Here is a 21,793-nt window from a genome sequence, read left to right on the forward strand (position 1 = left end):
AGATAACCATAAATATTGAAGATTTTATCTCCTGAGAACCAGAAGGATGGTGTACTAGAATAGTGCAGTATTTTTTTCTGAAAACTCCATTTAAGTTCCAACTTATTAAAAGAAATCCCTTTACTTTTGTCAACCTCAATTTTTTTGATTTCTTGAATAACCTGATATTGAATAGGCTATCTGTGAAAATGCACAGTGAATTTTAAAATACTATACAAAGATTGATCCCTAAATTTAACTTTCTCTTTTAAGTCCAAATCATATGAAACCCTCTCTAGTAAGAGAACATGATAATAACTAAAGTTAAATAATACCACCACTTTAAAAAATAATTATTCAATTTATGACACTAATAGAAAAGTAATAGTTCACTTAAATATCTTCTCTTTTGGAATATATACTTGAGAGTCAACTCTGAAACAGATTCTGATTAGAAACCAGAGTTAGAAACTTTTTTCCCTGTACACTACTGAAATATCTAATATCTACCTAGAGGATAAATGACCATTTGAAAGAATTACTGAAGCATGGATTTGGATATCAAAGGACTACATGGTCCCATGATTCCTACCAAGTCCTCTGCACTGGCGCTGTGATTCAATATCAGAAGTATCAATTATGAAGGTAATTATGCAGCCCTGATAGTGCTCAGACTGTGCAGTTTAATTGGCTTTTGAGGCTGAAATGGCCACCAAATTAGCAATTAGCTTTGGCTGTTCTTATAAAATTAATTCTACAGATCATCTGACAAAGGCTATTCTCTTGTCCTCTAAGAGTCATTATCTACACCTTAAAAATATTAATATACCTATTTGCTGTTTATACCCTAAACAAGAAGAGAATATGTGAAGGAAGCTAATCTATAACTGTGACTTTTCTTGTATTTAAAAACAGAATCCTGGGCAGCAAATATATTTTTCTTCCTTCTGCTTGATTTTTATCTTCCTTTTCTAGTTTCTTAAGGCAGAAGCTTTGATGTTTGATTTGAGGTAAGCATTCGATACTTTTATCTTATAATATGTGAAATTATTGGTCAAGATTATTTTTTCTCTAAGCACGTCTATATATTTTTTTACTATATATAGGACCGTGTAGTGGAGAAGGCAATGGCACCCACTGCAGTACACTTGCCTGGAAAATCCCACAGACGGAGGAGCCTGGTAGGCTGCAGTCCATGAGGTCGCTAAGAGTCGGACACGACTGAGCGACTTCACTTTCACTTTTCACTTTTATGCATTGGAGAAGGAAATGGCAACCCACTCCAGTGTTCTTACCTGGAGAATCCCAGGGACTGGGGGAGCCTGGTGGGCTGCAGTCTATGGGGTCGCACAGAGTCGGACACGACTGAAGCGACTTAGCAGCAGCAGCAGCAGCAGGAGGACCTTGTAGATGATACATTGGAGAGGTCCTGGATTGTGCTATTTTTCTCAAAAGAGTGTTGAGTTTAATTCTGAAAAGTGAAAAATTTATCATCAGATCACTGTGATCTCATCTAAGCCTGGCTTATGCTTTTTAATGATAGGCTTATTTTAGTTTCACCCGTACCCTAAGGATATAGATATAACTCCTAGAATTAAGACTTCTAAGAATTTCAGCTGACACCCTTGATGCTACAAGTTTTTACCAAGTTCTCTACATTTAGGGTAAATCCTAACCATGATATTAATATTACTCCAGTATTTGTTGACATATAATTTATTTTAGCTCTCAGTTTACCAAGCTAGTATCTACCAGTCTTCCAGTCTTTAATGAGTTTCTCTACAATCTCGTGCAGCCCAGGTATTGACCATGGACTTGGGCAGAATTTACACTCATACTTTTGAGGTTCCCTTCTCAGCACCGCCGATCACGTTGACACCTCACTCTTGAAAGGCTTTGCCTTGGCAGTTTCTCACTCAGAGTGCTTTTTCACTCCTTCACTGTGTTAATGAGATAGCCATTCCTTCCTTGAACTCCACCTCCAGGTGCCCACCCAAGAAAATGTCCCTAGGTAGAAAACTGGATGGATCACTTCCCATGCCTTCTGCTTTTAAAAATTACATTAAAAAAAAAAAAGTACCTAAAATGGTGGATTTATATACTTTTTCAAACTCTAGAGTTTTTTGTGAGACATTCAATCTAATATTTACTTGTTAAAGTCCTTTAAGTGAAAGTGAAAGTGTTAGTTGCTCAGTCATGTCCCACCGTGACCCCATGGACTGTAGCCAGGCTCCTCTGACCATGGGATTCTCCAAGCAAGAATACTGGAGTGGGTAGCCATTCCCTTCTCTGGGAGATCCTCCCAACCCAGGGATCGAACCCAGGTCTCCTGCATTGCAGGCAGATTCTTTACCGTCTAAGCCACCAGGGGAGCCCAAAGTCCTTTAAATCACTTCACAAGTATTTCATGGTTTGAGCTTAGTCAGAGTCAGAGCTCTTTAATTACATTTTGAGAATGCAATGGAAACTTATGTATCATACAGTGTTCTCAAAAAGCCCTATTCTCAAGGAGATCTATTTTTTTCTTACACTCTAACAAGAAATGATATTTTCAAAGTTATTTGAAACATACCATACTGTAACAGTATACAAGATATATCATAACCCAACACACACAGCAACAGGGAAGATGCTGTGTTTTAAAAACCTTTAAAAAGCAATCATTTTGTCTAAATGCAATGGAGAACCAATGAAAGATTTTAAGCAGGAGATGCAGTTCTGAGGACTTCTCTGGCAGCAATACCACATGCAGTTAGAAGAAGACTATTTTGTATTTTGAATATTTTAGCTTTTGTTCTGACTTACATTTTATATTGATGAAAGAACAGTTTCATTAAAGAAAAAGAACAATTACAAGACAGGGGATTATTTTCTTTCAACCTCTCTTCTTACTAATATAAGTCATTTTAGAACCTATTTAGTCATAGATTTGTTGTTGTTTAGTCACTGAGTTGTATCTGACACTTTGTGACCCCATGGATGGTAGCCAGCCAGGCTTGTCTGTCACTGGGATTTCCCAGCAAGAATACTGGGGTAGGTTGCCATTTCCTTCTCCAGAGGGTCTTAGCAACTCAGGGATCAAACCTCTGTCTCCTGCATTGCCAAGTGGATTCTTTACTGCTGAGCCACCAGGGAAGCCCCAGTAGTAGGTTTATCAACTGAAATTTTGGCTACTAGAATCAAGATTGAACTAGAAAAATATATCTTAAAAAAGTTCGGGAAATAACTCTTTGATTATACATATGATTAGATACCTAAACATTCAGAAGAGAATAAAACATTGTGTTAAGCTTCTGAGGATAAGACATTGCAGAAGTGGCCCATCAGTGACTTTCAGTAGAAATATCATGATGCAGTACATATTTTAAAACTAACCATTTTAGATCATAAAATAATTTTTATTCTCTGACAATTATATAAAAATAGAGATAGACATAAAATAATTGAATGTTTGAGAAAATACTCATGATGCAATCTTCAAAGGAAAACAACAGAAATATATATGTTATAGCATTTCATTTGTTTTAAAAGCAACATTTTGTGAGAATTTAGTTCTACATTTACTAGCAAAGAATTTTCACTGATTGTAAAATAATAGATGTCCTTTTATGGTCAAATGTAATGTTTTCCATGTTTTCCAAATTACATAAAATGACATACATTTACTTTTATTTTGACCAGAAGTCAGAATATTTTACTTACAACAGTTATTTTAGAAATAGAGTTAGTTTAAAAACATTATGCCAAGTGAAAGAAGCCAGACACAAAAGGCCATAAAAACTCTTGAGAGTCCCTTGGACAGCAAGGAGATCCAACCAGTCCATCCTAAAGGAAATCAGTCCTGAATATTCATTGGAAGGACTGATGCTGAGGCTGAAACTGCAATACCTTGGCCACCTGATGCTAAGAACTGACTCATTTGAAAAGACCCTGATGCTGGGAAATATTGAAGGCAGAAGGAGAAGAGGACAACAGATGATGAGATGGTTAGATAGCATCACTGACTTGATGGACATGAGTTTGAGTAAACTCCAGGAGTTGGTGATGGACAGGGAGGCCTGGTGTGCTGCAGTCCATGGGGTCACAAAGAGTCAGACACAACTGAGTGACTGAACTGAACTGAGAATAGACAAATCCATAGAAAAAGAAACTACATCAGTGGATTCCAGCATCTGGGGGTGATGGTGACAATGAATATGGAGAGACTGCTATTGTATGTGAATTTTATCTCAATAAAAAAGTTTATCAAACTAAAAAATAAGTACTCATTACTTTTTGTTACTATTCATTTCTAATCATTTGTCTCTTTTCTTTTTTTTTTAAGGGGCTTTATCATGATAAAATTCACAATTGAGAGGTATTTAGTATTTCACAAAGTGATACATCCATCAACATTATCTAATTATATATTTTCATTGCCTCCTTGAAAACCTACACCCAGTAGCAGTCACTAACCAACCTCTCCCTACCCTAGTTCAGTTCAGTTCAGTCGCTCAGTCTTATCTGACTCTTTGTGATCCCATGGACTGCAGCACGCCAGGCCTCCCTGTCCATCATCAACTCCTGAAGCTTGCTCAAACTCATGTCGATCGAGTTGATGATGCCATCCAACCATCCCATCCTCTGTCATCCCCTTCTCCTCCTGCCTTCAATCTTCCCAGCATTGGGGTCTTTTCAAATGAGTCAGCTCTTCGCATCAGGTGGCCAAAGTATTGGAGTTTCAGCCTCAGCATCAGTCCTTCCAATGAATATTCAGGACTGATTTCCTTTAGGATGGACTGGTTGGATCTCCTTGCAGTCCAAGGGACTCTCAAGAGTCTTCTCCAACGTCACAGTTCAAAAGCATCAAAAACTCCACATCCTATCCCTTGGCAATTGCTAGTTTACTTTCTATACTGAAGAATTTGCCTACTTGTGTGTATTCAGTCTCTCAGTCAGGTCCTACTCTTTGCTGCCCCATGTAGTATCAGTTCAGTTCAGTTCAGTGGCTCAGTTGGGTCCGATTCTTTGTGACCCCATGAATCGCGGCATGCCAGGCCTCCCTGTCCATCACCAACTCCTGGAGTTCACTCAGACTCACGTCCATCGAGTCAGTGATGCCATCCAGCCATCTCATCCTCTGTCGTCCCATTCTCCTTCTGCCCCCAATCCCTCCCAGCATCAGAGTCTTTTCCAATGAGTCAACTCTTCGCATGAGGTGGCCAAAGTACTGGAGTTTCAGCTTTAGCATCATAGCCCCCAAAGCTCTTCTGTCCATGGAATTTTCCAGACAAGAATACTGGAGTGGGTTGCCATTTCCTACTCCAGGGGATTTTCCTGACCCAGGGATTGAATCCACGCCTCTTGCGTCTTTTGCATTGTCAGACGGATTCTTCACTACTAGCAGCACATGGGAAGCCCTTGGGGCATGCCATATATATAAATGGAATGATCTGATATTGATACATGGACTTGTACAACTGGGTTCCTCTGTTTAGCACAAGGTTTCAACATCCATCTAGGCTATAGCGTGTATCCATACTCCAACCCTACTTATAGTTAAATAAATTCAATTCTATGGGTATACTACATTTTTTAGCCATTCATCAGTGTATAGATTTTTTTGTTGTTTTCAAGTTTTGGCTGAAATGAATAATACTGCTATGAACATTTATGTAGTGGTTATTAAGTTTTCTTTCTTTCTTTTTTGATTAGGGAGCATATACCTAGATGTGGAGTGCCTTGGTCATATGGGAATTCTGTGACTAAGAATTCAAGAAATAGAAAAAGTCATTTTCCAAAATGACTGTACTGTTTACATTCTCACCAGCAATATATAAGGATTAAAGTTTCTATGCATCTTCATAAATGCTTGTTTATTGTCTATCTTTTAAACTTTGTCCATCTTAGTGTGTTTGAAGTGTTACCTCATTGCAATTTTGATTTGCATTTTTGTAGAAACTAATTACATTGAGCATATTTTCATGTAATTATTTGTCCTTTGTGTATTTTCTCTGGAAATATTCAGATCCTTATTTCATTTTTGAAGTGGGTTATTTATCTTTTTAAAAAACCATTTGGTTGTAATAGTTCTTTTTATATTCTGGATATAAGTATCTTTAGGGATACATCATTTGCAAATATTTTCTCCCATCCTGTGAAGTACTTTTTCATTTTCTTAATGATATTTATCTGCAGCACAAAATGTTTTAGCTTTGAAGTATTCAATTTTTTCTTGGTGTCATATCAGAGAAATCAGTTCTTAATATAGGTCACAAAGATTTACTCCTATGCGTCCTTCTATGAGTTTTACAGTTTGGGCTTTTACATTTAGTTCTTTGATCATTTGAGTTAATTTTTATATGCAGTGTGAGATAGGGACCTAAATTCACTTTTTTGCAAGTTAATATCCAGTTGTCCCAGCAATTGTTAAAAAGACAATTGTTTCTGCTGAATTGTCTTGGCCTGTTGTTGAAAATCAATTTACTAAGAACTATGTTTATTTCTAGACTCTCAATTCTTTTCCATTGATCTATAAACCTAGTCTTAAGCTAGTATTACACTCTCTTGACTACTTCTCTAGTGACTTTTGAAATTAGAAGTCTGAAGCCTTCAACTTTTTCTTCTTTTTCATATTTTTTGGACTGTTCTGCATCCATTGAATCTCTAAATAGTTTTAAGGTAAGCTTTTCAATTCCTGCAGAAAAGACAATTGTGATGATAAAAATTTCATTGAATCTGTAGATCATTTGAAGGAGTATTATTATCTTAACAACAATAATCCTCTAGTTGATGAATATGGAATATCTTTACATTTATGTAGGTCTTCTTTAATTTCTTTCCATTATATTTTGTACTTTTGAGTGTACAAGTCTTGTGCTTCTTTTGTTAAGTTTATTTATAAGTATTTTACTTTTCTGATGTGCTGTAAATGGAATTGTTTTCTTTTATGTTACCTTGAGTTGGCCAAAAAGTCTTTTCAGGTTTTTCTGTAAGGTGTTACTTTTTGGCCAACCCAATATTATATCATTTTTACATTACATTATAATTTTTAAATGAAGTATAGTTCATTTACAATGTTGTGTTTTGTTCTAGTGTACAACAAAGTAATCCAGTTTTATATGTATATATTCTTTTTCATATTCTTTTCCATTATAGTTTATTACAACATACTGAGTATAGTTCCCTGTGCTATAGAAGAGGTCCTTGTTCAATTATTTTATATATAGTAGTGTATATATGTTAATCCCAAACTCCTAATTTATCTAGAGATTATCTTATTAATTGAAGTAAGTCAGGCAAATATCATATGAAATCATCTACGTATGGAATATTTAAAAAATGATACAAATGGACATATTTACAAAACAGAAATAGACTCAGAAAACAGACATAGAAAACAAACTTACAGTTACCAGAGGGAATAGTGGGGGTGAGGGAAGAGTTAAATTAAGAATAGTTTTCTTAATCTCATTTGGGGATTGTTCATTACTAATCTGTAGAAATACAATGGATTTTGGTTTATTGATCCTGTATTCCTTGGTGAATTCATTCATTAATTCTAATAGTGTTTTTTTAATTGGAGTTAAGATTTTTGTGTATATGAAATCATGTCATCTGCAAAAATTATTTTTCCCTTTCCACTCTATATAGTTTATATGTCTTTTATTGCCTAATTGCCCAGGAGAGAACTTCTAACACAAAATTGAATAGAGATGGTGAGAGCTGATATTTTTGCCTTGTTTCTCATCTTAGAAGGAAAGTATTCTGTCTTCACCACTAGTTACAACATTTTCTTTGGTTTTTCTTTGTCGTTTATTAGACTCAAGAAAATCCTTCTATTTTCAATTTGTAAAGTGTTTATATTCTGAAAGAGCTTGGATTTTGTAAAATCTCAATTTGTGTCACTAAGAGATTCATGTAGTATCTGATTTTTCATTATTAATATTGTTTTTTACATTGATTGATTTTCAGATTTTAACCACTGTTGTATTACTAGAATAAATCCTACCTGGTCCTATTGTATAATTTTTTTCATGTATTTCCTGATTCATTTTCACACCATTTTGTTGAGAAATTTTGCTTTTATAAGATTTACATATCTGTACTATTGTTATCTTCTGTTATCTTTATCTTAATTTTGACATTAAGGAAATGAAAAGCAAAGGAGAAAAGGAAAGATATAAGCATCTGAATGCAGAGTTCCAAAGAATAGCAAGAGGAGATAAGAAAGCTTTCCTCAGCGATCAATGCAAAGAAATAGAGGAAAACAACAGAATGGGAAACACTAGAGATCTCTTCAAGAAAATTAGAGATACCAAGGGAACATTTCATGCAAAGATGGGCTCGATAAAGGACAGAAATGGTATGGACCTGACAGAAGCAGAAGATATTAAGAAGAGATGGCAAGAATACACAGAAGAACTGTACAAAAAAGATCTTCACAACCCAGATAATCACAATCACTCACCTAAAGCCAGACAGCCTGGAATGTGAAGTCAAGTGGGCCTTAGAAAGCATCACTATGAACAAAGCTAGTGGAGATGATGGAATTCCAGTTGACCTCTTTCAAATCCTGAAAGATGATGCTGTGAAAGTGCTGCACTCAATATGCCAGCAAATTTGGAAAACTCAGCAGTGGCCACAGGACTGGAAAAGCTCAGTTTTCATTCCAATCCCAAAGAAAGGCAATGCCAAAGAATGCTCAAACTACCGCACAATTGCACTCATCTCACACGCTAGTAAAGTAATGCTCAAAATTCTCCAAGCCAGGCTTCAGTAATACGTGAACCGTGAACTTCCAGATGTTCAAGCTGGCTTTAGAAAAGGCAGAGGAACCAGAGATCAAATTGCCAATGTCCGCTGGATCATTGAAAAAGCAAGAGAGTTCCAGAAAAACATCTATTTCTGCTTTATTGACTATGCCAAAGCTTTGGCTGTGTGGATCACAATAAACTGTGGAAAATTCTGAAAGAGATGGGAATACCAGACCACCTGATCTGCTTCTTGAGAAACCTATATGCAGGTCAGGAAGCAACAGTTAGAACTGGACATGGAACAACAGACTGGTTCCAAATAGGAAAAGGAGTACATCAAGGCTGTATATTGTCACCCTGCTTATTTAACTTATATGCAGAGTACATCATGAGAAACTGCTGGGCTGGAAGAAGCACAAGCTGGAATCAAGATTGCCGGGAGAAATATCAATAACCTTAGATATGCAGATGACACCACCCTCTTGATGAAAGTGAAAGTGGAGAGTGAAAAAGTTGGCTTAAAGCTCAACATTCAGAAAACGAAGATCATGGCATCTGGTCCCATCACTTCATGGGAAATAGATGGGGAAACAGTGGAAACAGTTTCAGACTTTATTTTTGGGGGCTCCAAAATCACTGCAGACGGTGACTGCAGCCATGAAAATAAAAGACGCTTACTCCTTGGAAGAAAAGTTATACCAACCTAGATAGCATATTGAAAAGCAGAGACATTACTTTGCCAGCAAAGGTCCGTTTAGTCAAAGCTATGGTTTTTCCAGTGGTCATGTATGGATTGAGAGTTGGACTGTGAAGAAAGCTGAGCACTGAAGAATTGATGCTTTTGAACTGTGTTGTTGGAGAAGACTCTTGAGAGTCCCTTGGACTGCAGGGAGATCCAACCAGTCCATTCTAAAGGAGATCAATCCTGGGATTTCTTTGGAAGGAATGATGCTAAAGCTGAAACTCCAGTACTTTGGCCACCTCATGCGAAGAGTTGACTCATTGGAAAAGACTCTGATGCTGGGAGGGATTGGGGGAAGGGGGAAAAGGGGACAACAGAGGATGAGACAGCTGGATGGCATCACCAACTCAATGGACGTGAGTTTGTGTGAACTCCCGGAGTTGGTGATGGACAGCGAAGCCTGGCGGGCTGCAATTCATGGGGTTGCAAAGAGTCAGACACGACTGAGTGACTGAACTGAAATGAACTGCCGCTCATAGAATAAACTGAGAAGAGTGCACTCCTCTTCTACATTGCAGAAGAATTTGGGGAAAATTGACATGAAATCTTTCTTCATTGTTTGCTAGAAATCACCAGTACATCCACCTCAGCCTCAAAACCCTCCCTGATGTTAGCTGAGCAAAAGCTATCTGGGGCTGGTGGCTCCAGAGCTGTCAGGTTAGAAGATTGCTTAGCTGATCTCAGAGTCACTTTGTATAATGACAAAGATTAACATCCAGACCAGGAGAAGAATACCGAGCTTGTACATGGATCACTTGTCCCACTCTCAATTCATGACCAATACTAAACACTGTCAAACAATGTAATTAGAATTGTTCCATAATGTAGTCTCTTGACCATTCAAAAGAAAAACATCACATTAAGCAACATGATTCTCTAATGCTTCCCTTACTTTTCTGTCTTCATTCACCACTATGAACAAATGCATGCACACACACACACAGGTACACATGTATACATCTAGATGCACTAACTGTGTAAGATCAGTGAAACATTTCTCTCAAATACAGACCTTAAGGAAGGGAGAGGGTCCATAAACTCAGTTATTAATTTAAGAGCACAATACAGTATTTTAAAACACAAAACTATTGCAAAATCTACAACACGTATCACAATTTCAGATAAAGACAGGATTCCACTTTGCCTTTGCATAACTCTGCCTCATTGCCTTCCCCTGGCAAATGTCAAATTTTATTTACAAAAACAGATGGCTCATAGTTTGCTAATTATATTTTTTATAAATATGCTTCCTTTTCATATCAGTGAAAATCGACAAACACAAGGCCTGCTCTCCAAATTAATACCTGCTCACTCTCATGAAATAAGATTATCACTACAGAGATTCAACACATAATATTAAAACTAAAAATAAGACTGGGGAATTTATAAGCTGAGCAAAACTCGACAATTTTTTAAGATTTTTATCTATAGCACTTAAAATAACTATTCAGAAGTCCAAAAGTCAATTCATTGATATAGGAAGAAGAAACCAGTCAGGTGAATAAAAACTTCACACACTATAAGATTTTCTTAACATCTTCATTTATTGCATGAATGCATCTTTCCATTATATTCACATCTCCACTTCTGATAAAGTGCTGAGTACTGCATTTCAAGTTGTCATATCTAAGGCTAACTTCTGTTCATTCTTATCTAGGGTAGTCACTTCCGCACATGAACTCTCTCTTAGGAAGGTGAATCTGCCATGCCTCAGGCACTTACTATGTATCGCAACAAATGTCAAGTGCAATTTTATTTTCCTTCAGTGGTGGTTACTTCTGTTGCAGTTACAGAAGGAGTACTCCATTAACAACAGGAGAACAGAGTTTCCATATGTGTATGAACTTGTGTAGCACAATTTCCAGCTTCCTAAATTGGGTCAATTTCTTATCTCTCTTCCCCCGCCCCTTTCCCTTTTGGACATATGACTTTTGTGCTTTCTTCTTCCATTTGTATCTTAGAAAATAGGCTATGACCAGAAGAAGAAAAAAAAATTAAACGTGTTTCTCTGAAATAACAGAAAATTTTAGTTACTGTCAAGGTCCATGAATATTACATTATTAAATAATTAGTACTTCAGTCAGAAATAAAAATGTATGATTATGTTTACAAATTTTTTTGCAAGGAACATCCCCAAAACTTTAAAAACCCTACAGGAAACACACAAGAAAATATTACTTAACTTACAGCCTCTCTAGTATGTAACCTAATGTTTTACTTTTCTGAGTTTGACAGAAACTTGGTAAAAAATCTGTCAAAATTTCCAGCAATGAGCTTATAGCAACCTAAAAATTTATCTTATGAATCAGAAAGTTTATGTTTGCCTAATTATGACCCACAAAACCTAAAGTGAGTATATTGTATTAATCAGTTCAGTTCAGTTCAATTCAGTCGCTCAGTCATGTTCGACTCTTTGCGACGTCATGAACCACAGCACTCCAGGCCTTCCTGTCTATCACTAACTCCCAGAGTTTACCCAAACCCATGTCCATTGAGTCAGTGATGTCATTGAACCATCTCATCCTCTGTCGTCCCCTTCTCTTCTTCCCCAGCATCAGGGTCTTTTCCAATGAGTCAGCTCTCTGCATCAGGTGGCCAAAATATTGGAGTTTCAGTTTCAACATCAGTCCTTCCAGGGAACACCCAGAACTGATCTCCTTTGGGATGGACTGGTTGAATCTCCTTGCAGTCCAAGGGACTCTCAAGAGTCTTCTCCATCACCACAGTTCAAAAGCATCAATTCTTCGGTGCTCAGCTTTCTTTATAGTCCAACTCTAACATCCATACATGACCATTGGAAAAGCCATAGCCTTGACTAGACGGACCTGTGTTGACAAAGTAACATCTCTGCTTTTTAGTATGCTATTTAGGTTGGTCATAGCATTTTTTCCAAGGAGCACGCATCTTTTAATTTCATGGCTGCAATCACCATCTGCAGTGATTTTGGAGCCCCAAAAAATAAAGTCTGTCACTGTTTCCATTGTTTCCCCATCTATTTGCTATGAAGTGATGGGACCAGATGCCATGGTCTTAGTTTTCTGAATGTTGAACTTTAAGCCAACTTTTTCACTCTCCTCTTTCAGTTTCATCAACAAGATTTTTAGTTCCTCTTCACTCTCTGCCATAAGGGTGGTGTCATCTGCATATCTGAGGTTATTGATATTTCTCCCAGCAATCTTGATTCCAACTTGTGCTTCTTCCAGCCCAGCGTTTCTCATGGTGTACTCTCATAGAAGTTAAATAAGCAGGGTGACAATATACAGCCTTGACGTACTCCTTTTCTGATTTGGAACCAGTGTGTTGTTCCATGTCCAGTTCTAACTGTTGTTTCCTGACCTGCATACAGGTTTCTCAAGAGGCAGGTCAGGTGGTCTGGTATTCCCATCTCTTTCAGAATTTCCCACAGTTTATTGTGATCCACACAGTCAAAGGCTTTGGCATAGACAATAAAGCAGATTTAGATGTTTTTCTGGAACTCTCTTGCTTTTTCCATGATCCAGAGGATGTTGGCAATTTGATCTCTGGCTCCTCTGTCTTTTCTAAAACCAGCTTCAATATCTGGAAGTTCATGGTTCACGTATTGCTGAAGCCTGGCTTGGAGAATTTTGAGCATTACTTTACTAGCGTGTGAGATGAGTGCAATTGTGCAGTAGTTTGTTGCATTAATATACCCCCCCATAAAAAAGCCAGAGAAAGAATCTGGAGGTAAAAATACTCAAGTAGGAATTTCTGAATGCCCTGACATTTCTGTTTTCCATGCCCACCTATCTTCAATATGTTCTATTCCTAACTAAATGACTCTCTCTCTGATAGTGCTTATAACTTTGCTCCACTGCTCAAAACTCTCAAAGACATCCCTCTTGTGTTCAAGAATGAAGATTAAGTGCCTTTGCCTAACAATCAAAGTCATGCATTCTCTGATCCTAATCCCGTTCATGAGCTATAAATAATGAAGCAACACTCTGGAGAGAATATGGCAAATCACCGGTAGGTGAAACCATATATTGAAAGTATGAAAATTATAGGAATTTCTAATACAACAGATTTTTTATTGAAGTATAATTAATTTACAACATTCTGTTAGTTTCAGAAGTACAGCAATGTGATTCAATTATATGTATATTAATTTATTTTAATATATATATTTTAAGATTCTTTTCTATTATATGTTATTATAAGATATTGAATATATTTCCCTGTGCTATACAGTAAGTCTTTGTTGTTTACTTTATATAGAGTTGTGTTCATATGCTAACCCCAAACTCCTAATTTATTCTCTTCCCCCACCACACTACTTTCCCCATTGGTAACCATAAGTTTATTTTCTGTCTTTGAGTCTATTTCTGTTTTGTAAATAATTTCATTTGTATCATTTTTTAAATTCCTCATAAAAGTGGTAACATATGACATTTGTCTTTCTCTGACTTACCTCACTTAATATGGTAATTTCTAGGCCCATCCATATTGCTGCAAATGGCATTATTTTGTTCTTTTATTAATACCTGAACAAATGTTCAATTGCTAAGCTGTGTTCGACTCTTTGTGACCCCATGGACTGCAGTACACCAGGCTTCCCTGTCCTTCACTATCTTCTGGAGTTTGCTCAAATTCCCATCCACTGAGTCGGTGATGCCATTCAACCATGTCATCCTCTGTCACCTCCTTCTCCTCCTGCCTTCAGTCTTTCACATTATCAGGGTCTTTTCCAATGAGTCAGCTCCACGCATCGGGTTGCCAAAGTATTGGAGCTTCTGTTTCAGCATCAGTCCGTCCAATGAATATTCAAGGTTGATTTCCTTTAGTATTGACTGGTTTGATTTCCTTGAAGTCCAAGAAACTCTCATGCATCTTTTCCAGCACCACAATTTGAAAGCATCAGTTCTTTGGCACTCTGTCGGGATCCAGCCCGGGCTGATGCAGGGAGTTCGAAGCGGGGACGGCGGCGGCGAGGATCAGGATACAATAGCTTCAATTAGATATTAATTAGAGATATAAAGAGTAATAGAATGAGGATAGCTCAGCCGGAAAATTCAGTGGAGAAAAGAGGCTGAGTAGCTTGGTTTACGCGGGAGACCAATAAAACTTCAAGACAAGAAGCTTGCACCACTTACGTAGGCCACAGGCGTCCTTCTGTTCTCCCGAAGGAGAGGAGACACTGAGGCCTCCCCAGTCAGATCTTAGAAGCCCAGGCATAATTAGTAAGCATGGCGGTTCCGTGCTCCAGATGGAGACTCAGCCAGAGTTTGAGAGAGAGAGCGACATGGAGAGACCAGTATTTCAAGAAACTGATCCCAGTTCTTTATTTTCCATGGTCTACTTTTATACACTGAGATGTTATGCAAAAGTCACGTGGGGTCAACAGTCCTGATTTTTATCAAAGTCAGGTGCTTCATACAAATGTATACAGAGGTCTTAGGGGTGTTACATCATCTTCTGGCCAGGGGGTCCTGCTGACAATTTATGACCCTCTCCTTGTGACAGCGGTCAGTCAACCAGGACACTTATTTCTCCAGGGGTGATTATTCTTAAAACAGACGCCACCCAAATAGAGTTACATTCCTATAGGGTGAGGATGTAGTGGGTTTTAATTAAGGAAAGAATTTATTTAGCCTAAGGTCCAACGTGATTAATATCAAAGGTTAATACTTATTTCTTCTATATATTCATTAATGTGTGTAAGGGCAGGAGATGTGGAGACTTAGCAGCAAACATTGGCTCAACAAATAAAAAACCCTTCACCAATACAATTTCTAATCAGCCCACTATACTTATACTAATGGTTTTCTAAGGAACCTGTTTTTAGAAGGTTTAAAGCATCTCGTGCCTCTCACGGTCGGGAGGCTGTGAGCAATCACATGTGGCCGGACAAGCCTGTCAGGCAGGCTAGAGAACCTTCAGAGGAGTTTGTAGGTTAAAACACTCTTGTCACGCCCAGGAGTTTTTATTAACTGGAGCTCTAAGTTAACTCCTTCTCCGAAAGAGGTGGTGGGGGACAGCCCCCCGTAAAGTCAGAGGTGTAGGTGAGAGCACAAAGTAGTGAAGTAGGCAGGCTCTGGTTATGGGGGTAGATGCTCGAGGATTTCCAGGGGAACTCCTGAGGCTTGATTCTGCCTTTGCGTATGTCGAGCCTCCTTCCTCATGACCTTTGCCACGGGCGGAGTGCCTCACGCCGGCCCCCAACAGCACTCAACCTTCTTTATTGTTCAATTCTCACATCTGCACATTACCTCGGGAAAAACCATAGCTTTGACTAAATGGACCTTTGTCAGCAAAGTGATGTCTCTGCCTTTTAATATTCCATTGTATATATGTACCACTTTCTTCCTTTTCCATTCATCTGTCAATGGGCATTTAGGTTGACTCCGTGTTTTGACTATTGTAAATAATGCTGCTATAAATATTGGGATGCATGTATCTTTTCAAATTAGAGCTTCCTCCAGGTATATGTCCAGGAGTGGAGTTGAGGGATCATATGGTAACTTATTTTTAGTTTTTAAAGGAGTCTCCATTATGTTCTCCATAACCTCTCCATCATTTACTATTTATAGATTTTTAATAACTGCATTTCTGACTTGTTTGAGGTGATACCTCATTGTACTTTTGATTTACATTTCTCTAATAAATCCAAAATCTCTGCAGATGGTGATTGCAACCATGAAATTGAAAGACGCTTACTCCTTGGAAGGAAAGTTATGACCAATGTAGACAGCATATTAAAAAGCAGAGACATCACTTTGTCAACAAAGGTCCATCTAGTCAAGGCTATGGTTTTTCCAGTGGTCATGTATGGATGTGAGAGTTGGACTAGAAAGAAAGCTGAGTGCTGAGGAATTGATGCTTTTGAACTGTGTTGTTGGAGAAGACTCTTGAGAGTCCTTTGGACTGCAAGGAAATCCAACCAGTCCATCCCAAAGGAGATCAGTCCTGGGTGCTCACTGGAAGGACTGATGTTGAAGCTGAAACTCCAATACTTTGGCCACCTGATACAAAGAGCTGACTCATTTGAAGACCTTGATGCTGGGAAAGATTGAGGGCTGGAAGAGAAGGGGATGACAGAGAATGAGATGGTTGGATGGCATCACTGACTCAATGGACATGGGTTTGGGTGGACTCTAGGAGTTGGTGATGGACAGGGAGGCCTGGTGTGCTGTGGTTCATGAGGTCTCAAAGAGTCAGACACGACTGAGTGGCTGAACTGAACTGAACTGAATAATGAGTAACACTGAGTATCTCTTCATATTCCTGTTGATCATCTTCTACTGAGTTGTTTTTTTTTTTTTTTAATATTAAGCTGTATGAGTTCTTTGTACATCTTGGAATTTAGTCCCTTTTTTGTCTCATTGTCTGCAAATATTTCCTCCTAGTCTGTAGGTTGTCTTCTGTTTTGTTCATGGTAGAACTTTTCCATATTAAACCACATGTACTTCATACTGTCTCTATCTATGAGATTTTCAGAAAAGGATCTCCCTTCTCATAGTTCTTTTTTGTTCTTTTTCACTTCTTCCATCTCTTATTGTTCTAACCCCTAGTAGATATTTAATTGTAGTATAGGGTCACACAAAGAGATTTTTACATTGGGAATTATTACCAATGAAGAAGTAGTCTCTGTACTTAAGTCTCAGGGCCAGCATTACCTGAATTTATTCACTATTATAATTGTTCATTAATCCTTAATCTTTGCACTAGAATGGTGTAGATTATACTGCAGTAACAAATAGTTCTAAGATGCCAATGACTTAACACAAAGATGTATTTCTTGTTCATCTTATATGTACATTATAGGTAACTCAGGGATTCAGGCTAATAGAGATTTCATCATTACAAATAACACCAGTTGCTGGAGTAGGGGCAAAAAAAGAGAAGAGGGAGGTTCTGTGCTTCATCTAGAGCTAATGTGGCTATTTTGGTCCATGTGTAACTTCTTCCCACAGTTCATTTGTCACTTGAAGATAATTGAGAAACATCATATTCCACAGACCCAGGATGAAGAAAAGCATCCAGTTTTAAGCCATTGGGAGCTCTTTCAGGTTGGCTTATATGTCCTATAGATGTGTGCATATTTTTCTCATATTCTTTTTTGAATTTTTCTTTACTTTCTGACACTATAAGATTCTCACCATTCATCTGCATGTTCCCTGCTTTTGCTCTAAAAGCAGTGTTTTGTCAAGCAACTGGATTTCTTTTATTGAACAATGGTAATTAGAAACCATAATTCAGGCAGTACATGTGCCTACTACTATTGGGGTATCATGATTTCTAGTTCATCTCAGTGAACAGATTTAGGAAATATATGTATGTATGCTGAATCACACATGTACATCATGTACACACATGTACTTACCATGCATCACTAGGAGTATCTATGTAAATAAAATAAGCACAAGATTCTACTGGTATTTCCAACTGTAATCTGGTAATATAGGGTTCATTCTTGTCTTCTCCTTCACTTATTTGTCACTTCTTGCCCTGAAAGTGAGAAAACTGGCTGTCATTATATATAAAACATACACTTATTAATTTGCACATACTAAAGTTCATTGTAATGTAAAGGTCTATGAATTTTAATAAATGCATAGAGTCAGACATCCATCCCCACATCACCATAAACAAAAAAAGTAAACAGAGAAAAATAGATTAGATTAGTTCAAAATTATAAACATTTGTGCTGGATATTATACTATCAAGAAAGTCAAAAATAAGCTATTGAATAGGAGAAAATATGTGTAAATTGTATATTTGATAAGGGACTTATATTAATAATGTATAAAAAATTCTTACAACTAAATAATAAAAAGACAAATAACTCTAACTCACTTTAAGAAAAAGAAAAGGATCTTAATGGAAAGTTAGAAAGATTAGAAATGACAAAAATAGAAAAGCACATGAAATGATATTCAGCACCTTTAGTCATCAGAAATATAATTCAAAACCTCAGTGAGTTGTTACCTCACATCCACTAGAATGGCTATAACACAAAAGGCTGCTATAAAACTGGCTATAACACAAAAGTTACAATGGTTTCACATCTGTGTAAATATACTAAAACCCACTGAATTGTATAGGTAAATGGGTGAATTTTATAGTATGTAAATTATATCTCAATGAAAGTGTCAGACCTTATAGCACTGAACATGCTTTGGTTTTAAATTAAATTTGCCCTTAAAAGAAAATAAAAAACAATAAATGTTTTATTAATGTATGAGACTGGTAAAAGAAGGGAATGACTTAATGAGAGGCACCAGTGTGATGAGAATAAGTGAGAATTTTTGGAAATTGGACCTGGGAAACCAGCTGATCTACTTTTATGTAGTGTGGATTATTTGTTTATAATATGCATTTGTATAAACTGATCTCTTAGATTTGTTTAAATTTATTTATATTAGATAATTTAAATATTCAAAAAGGCAGGAGGAAAAGGAAGGAAATTCAGGAATAATTTACAGTAACTTGTCATTGGTGTAAGACATTGGAAGTTCAAAAGCTGAGGCACTGAAAGGAGTCACATTCACTTGAGGAAGGCATGGAAAAAAGTAGAACTGGCAACATCTAGAAGGGAGTAATTTTGGAATGTGGATTCTTATCTATAGAAGAAGATGAGGGAAGAGCATTGTGTATATGAGAGCCAGTTAATCTCTGTATAACAGAGGTAACTATTATTAGGAATTGTTTTATGTCTATAATAAAATGTAAGATTACCACTTTCAGGTCAAAATAACTTTGTGCTTATTTCAATTTGTTTTTTTGTACTTACTTGACATTAAACTTGACATAGGTCACAAAATCCAAAGTATAAGCATGTAAGCAAGATGCTTTCTTTCATAGGTATACACATAAAAGTGAGATAAATCAGGTTACAGCCAGATCTAACACAAGTAAACCTAAGTGACTAAGAGCCCTAAAGGGAATTGTTTCAGTTTACTAGACTTGCTTGTTATTATAAATTGAAAATATATAGAAAGAAGAACTCTAAACTTCTTCTAATACTTTCCTTTTTTAACAGAGCTACATGGGCTTTATGTGGTCCACAGATGTGGTTTTGTTGTTGTTGCTGCTGCTTTTTTTTCCCCCCACCAGATGTATATCAGAATGTTTGAATTTACTGTCAACATCTAGATTTCAGTCACAATAAAAGTGAATGAGAAACTCCACTGAAGTCTAAAATTTTTTGGAATTTTTAAATTTTGACATAATTTCAAACAAAGAAACATGATAGAAAACTCCTCTAAATCTTTCACCAGATTTATCAGATTTTTCATTTGATTTTTCTTTTCTCCTGAACTTTATAAGAATATATTATAAATGCCATGTCCGTCCTTTTATCCCTAAAGTTTTTTTTTCTTTGCTTTTCCAAAGAACAAGAAAAGTCTTTTCAAAAAGCAACTATACAGTTACAAAAATTGGGAATCCAAAAATTTAACATGGATGTAAAACTGTGATCTAATGCAAATCCACCTTCAACTATCATTTGTCCTGATAATGTCTTCTATAGCTACTCTTTTCCCTTCATCCAGGATTACACTTTCTTTTTTGTTGTCATGTGTCCAAAATGTACTTTTTAATCTGGAAGAGTCTCTCAGTTTTTGACTTTCAAGTCATTTTCACATCTGATAAACACTGGCCAGTTAATTTGTAGAATATTCTTTGGGTTTAGTTTGTCTGATGCGTCATTACAATTATATTCAGATTATCCACTTGGAGAAGGATATCAGAAGAAGCATGCTAATTTCTTCTTGGTGCATGGATATGAGAGATCTAAAGGGTTTAGGGAACCAAAACTCCGGGAGAACTGTTAATGAAGCCCCATGAACAAAGGCAACAAGAAACGGCCTAAGGGGTGGGAATGGGGGTGGGCAGGAGCAGGGCATAGGGAAAGTCTGTCCATGCAGAAGCAGAGTCAGTCTGTACCCCTCCACAACCCTGACTCTCCCCATCCACAGAGTCTCTTAAACACCAGCAATCATTCAGAGGAATTGCAACTAAAATGATTCGAAAAACTTCTGATGTGAATATTGCCAGCTGAAGTAAATTCTTCCTTTTTAGGGCATGTGGGAGCTATGGTCCACACCAACTAAAAGTCAACATTCTCATTCTGATAGAGCTATTTATGTGAAAGTCACATTAATAGAAATTAACTTAATCTCCATTCTTAAATAAAAGAAGACAAAAAACTAAACAGTATCCAACATAGAAAATAAGTAATACAGAAAAAAGATGAAAATGAATAGAAAAATAGACCTTGAAAATATGAGTGCAATTAACATGAGTAAATATATTTAAGAGAAAATATTAAAATATGGTATTATATTTTATAGTATATTATTTAATAGTAAGAGAAAATATTCCATTTGGAAAACAAAAGCAAACTGTTAAGAAAAATGAAAATGAGATAAAAATATAGGCTATAATGCAAAATCTAGAATATAAATCTGGGATAAGTATATAAGTTCAGTTCAGTTCAGTTCAGTTCAGTCACGCAGTCATGTCCGACTCTTTGGGAACCCATCGACTGCAGCACACCAGCCTTCCCTGTCCATCACCAACTCCTGGAGCTTACTCAAACTCATGTCCATCGAGTTTATGGTGTCATCCAACCATCTCATTTTCTGTTGTCCCCTTCTCCTCCCACCTTCAATCTTTTCCAGCATCAGGGTCTTTTCCAAGGAGTAAGTTCTTCGCATCAGATGGCCAAAATATTGGAGTTTTAGCTTTAGCATCAGTCCTTCCAATGAATATTCAGGACTGATTTCCTTTAGGATTGACTGGTTGGATCTCCTTGCAGTCTGAGGGACTCTCAAGAGTCTTCTCCAACATCACAGTTCAAAAGCATCAATTTTTTGGCACTCAGCTTTCTTTATAGTCCAACTCTCACACCCATAAATGACTATTGGAAAAACCGTATATTTGACTAGATGGTCCTTTGTCAGCAAAGTAATGTCTCTGCTTTTTAATATGCTCTCTAGGTTGGTCAAAACTTTCATTCCAAGGAGTAAGCGTCTTTTAATTTCATGGCTGCAGTCACCATCTGCACTCGTTTTGGAGCCCAAGAAAACAAATTCTCTTACTGTCTCCATTGTTTCCCCATCTATTTGCCATGAAGTGATGGAACCAGATGCCATGATCTTAGTTTTTTTAATGTTGAGTTGTAAGACAGCCTTTTCACTCTCTTCTTTCACTTTCCTCAAGAGGCTCTTCAGTTCCTCTTCACTTTCTGCCATAAGGGTGTGTCATCTGCATATCTGTTCAGTTCAGTTCAGTTGCTCAGTTGTGTGTGACTCTTTGTGACCCTGTGAACTGCAGCACACCAGGCCTCTGTCCATCACCAACTTCTGGAGTCCAC

This window comes from Bubalus bubalis, chromosome 3 (assembly GCF_019923935.1).
Source record: "Bubalus bubalis isolate 160015118507 breed Murrah chromosome 3, NDDB_SH_1, whole genome shotgun sequence".
NCBI classification, from domain to species: domain Eukaryota; kingdom Metazoa; phylum Chordata; class Mammalia; order Artiodactyla; family Bovidae; genus Bubalus; species Bubalus bubalis.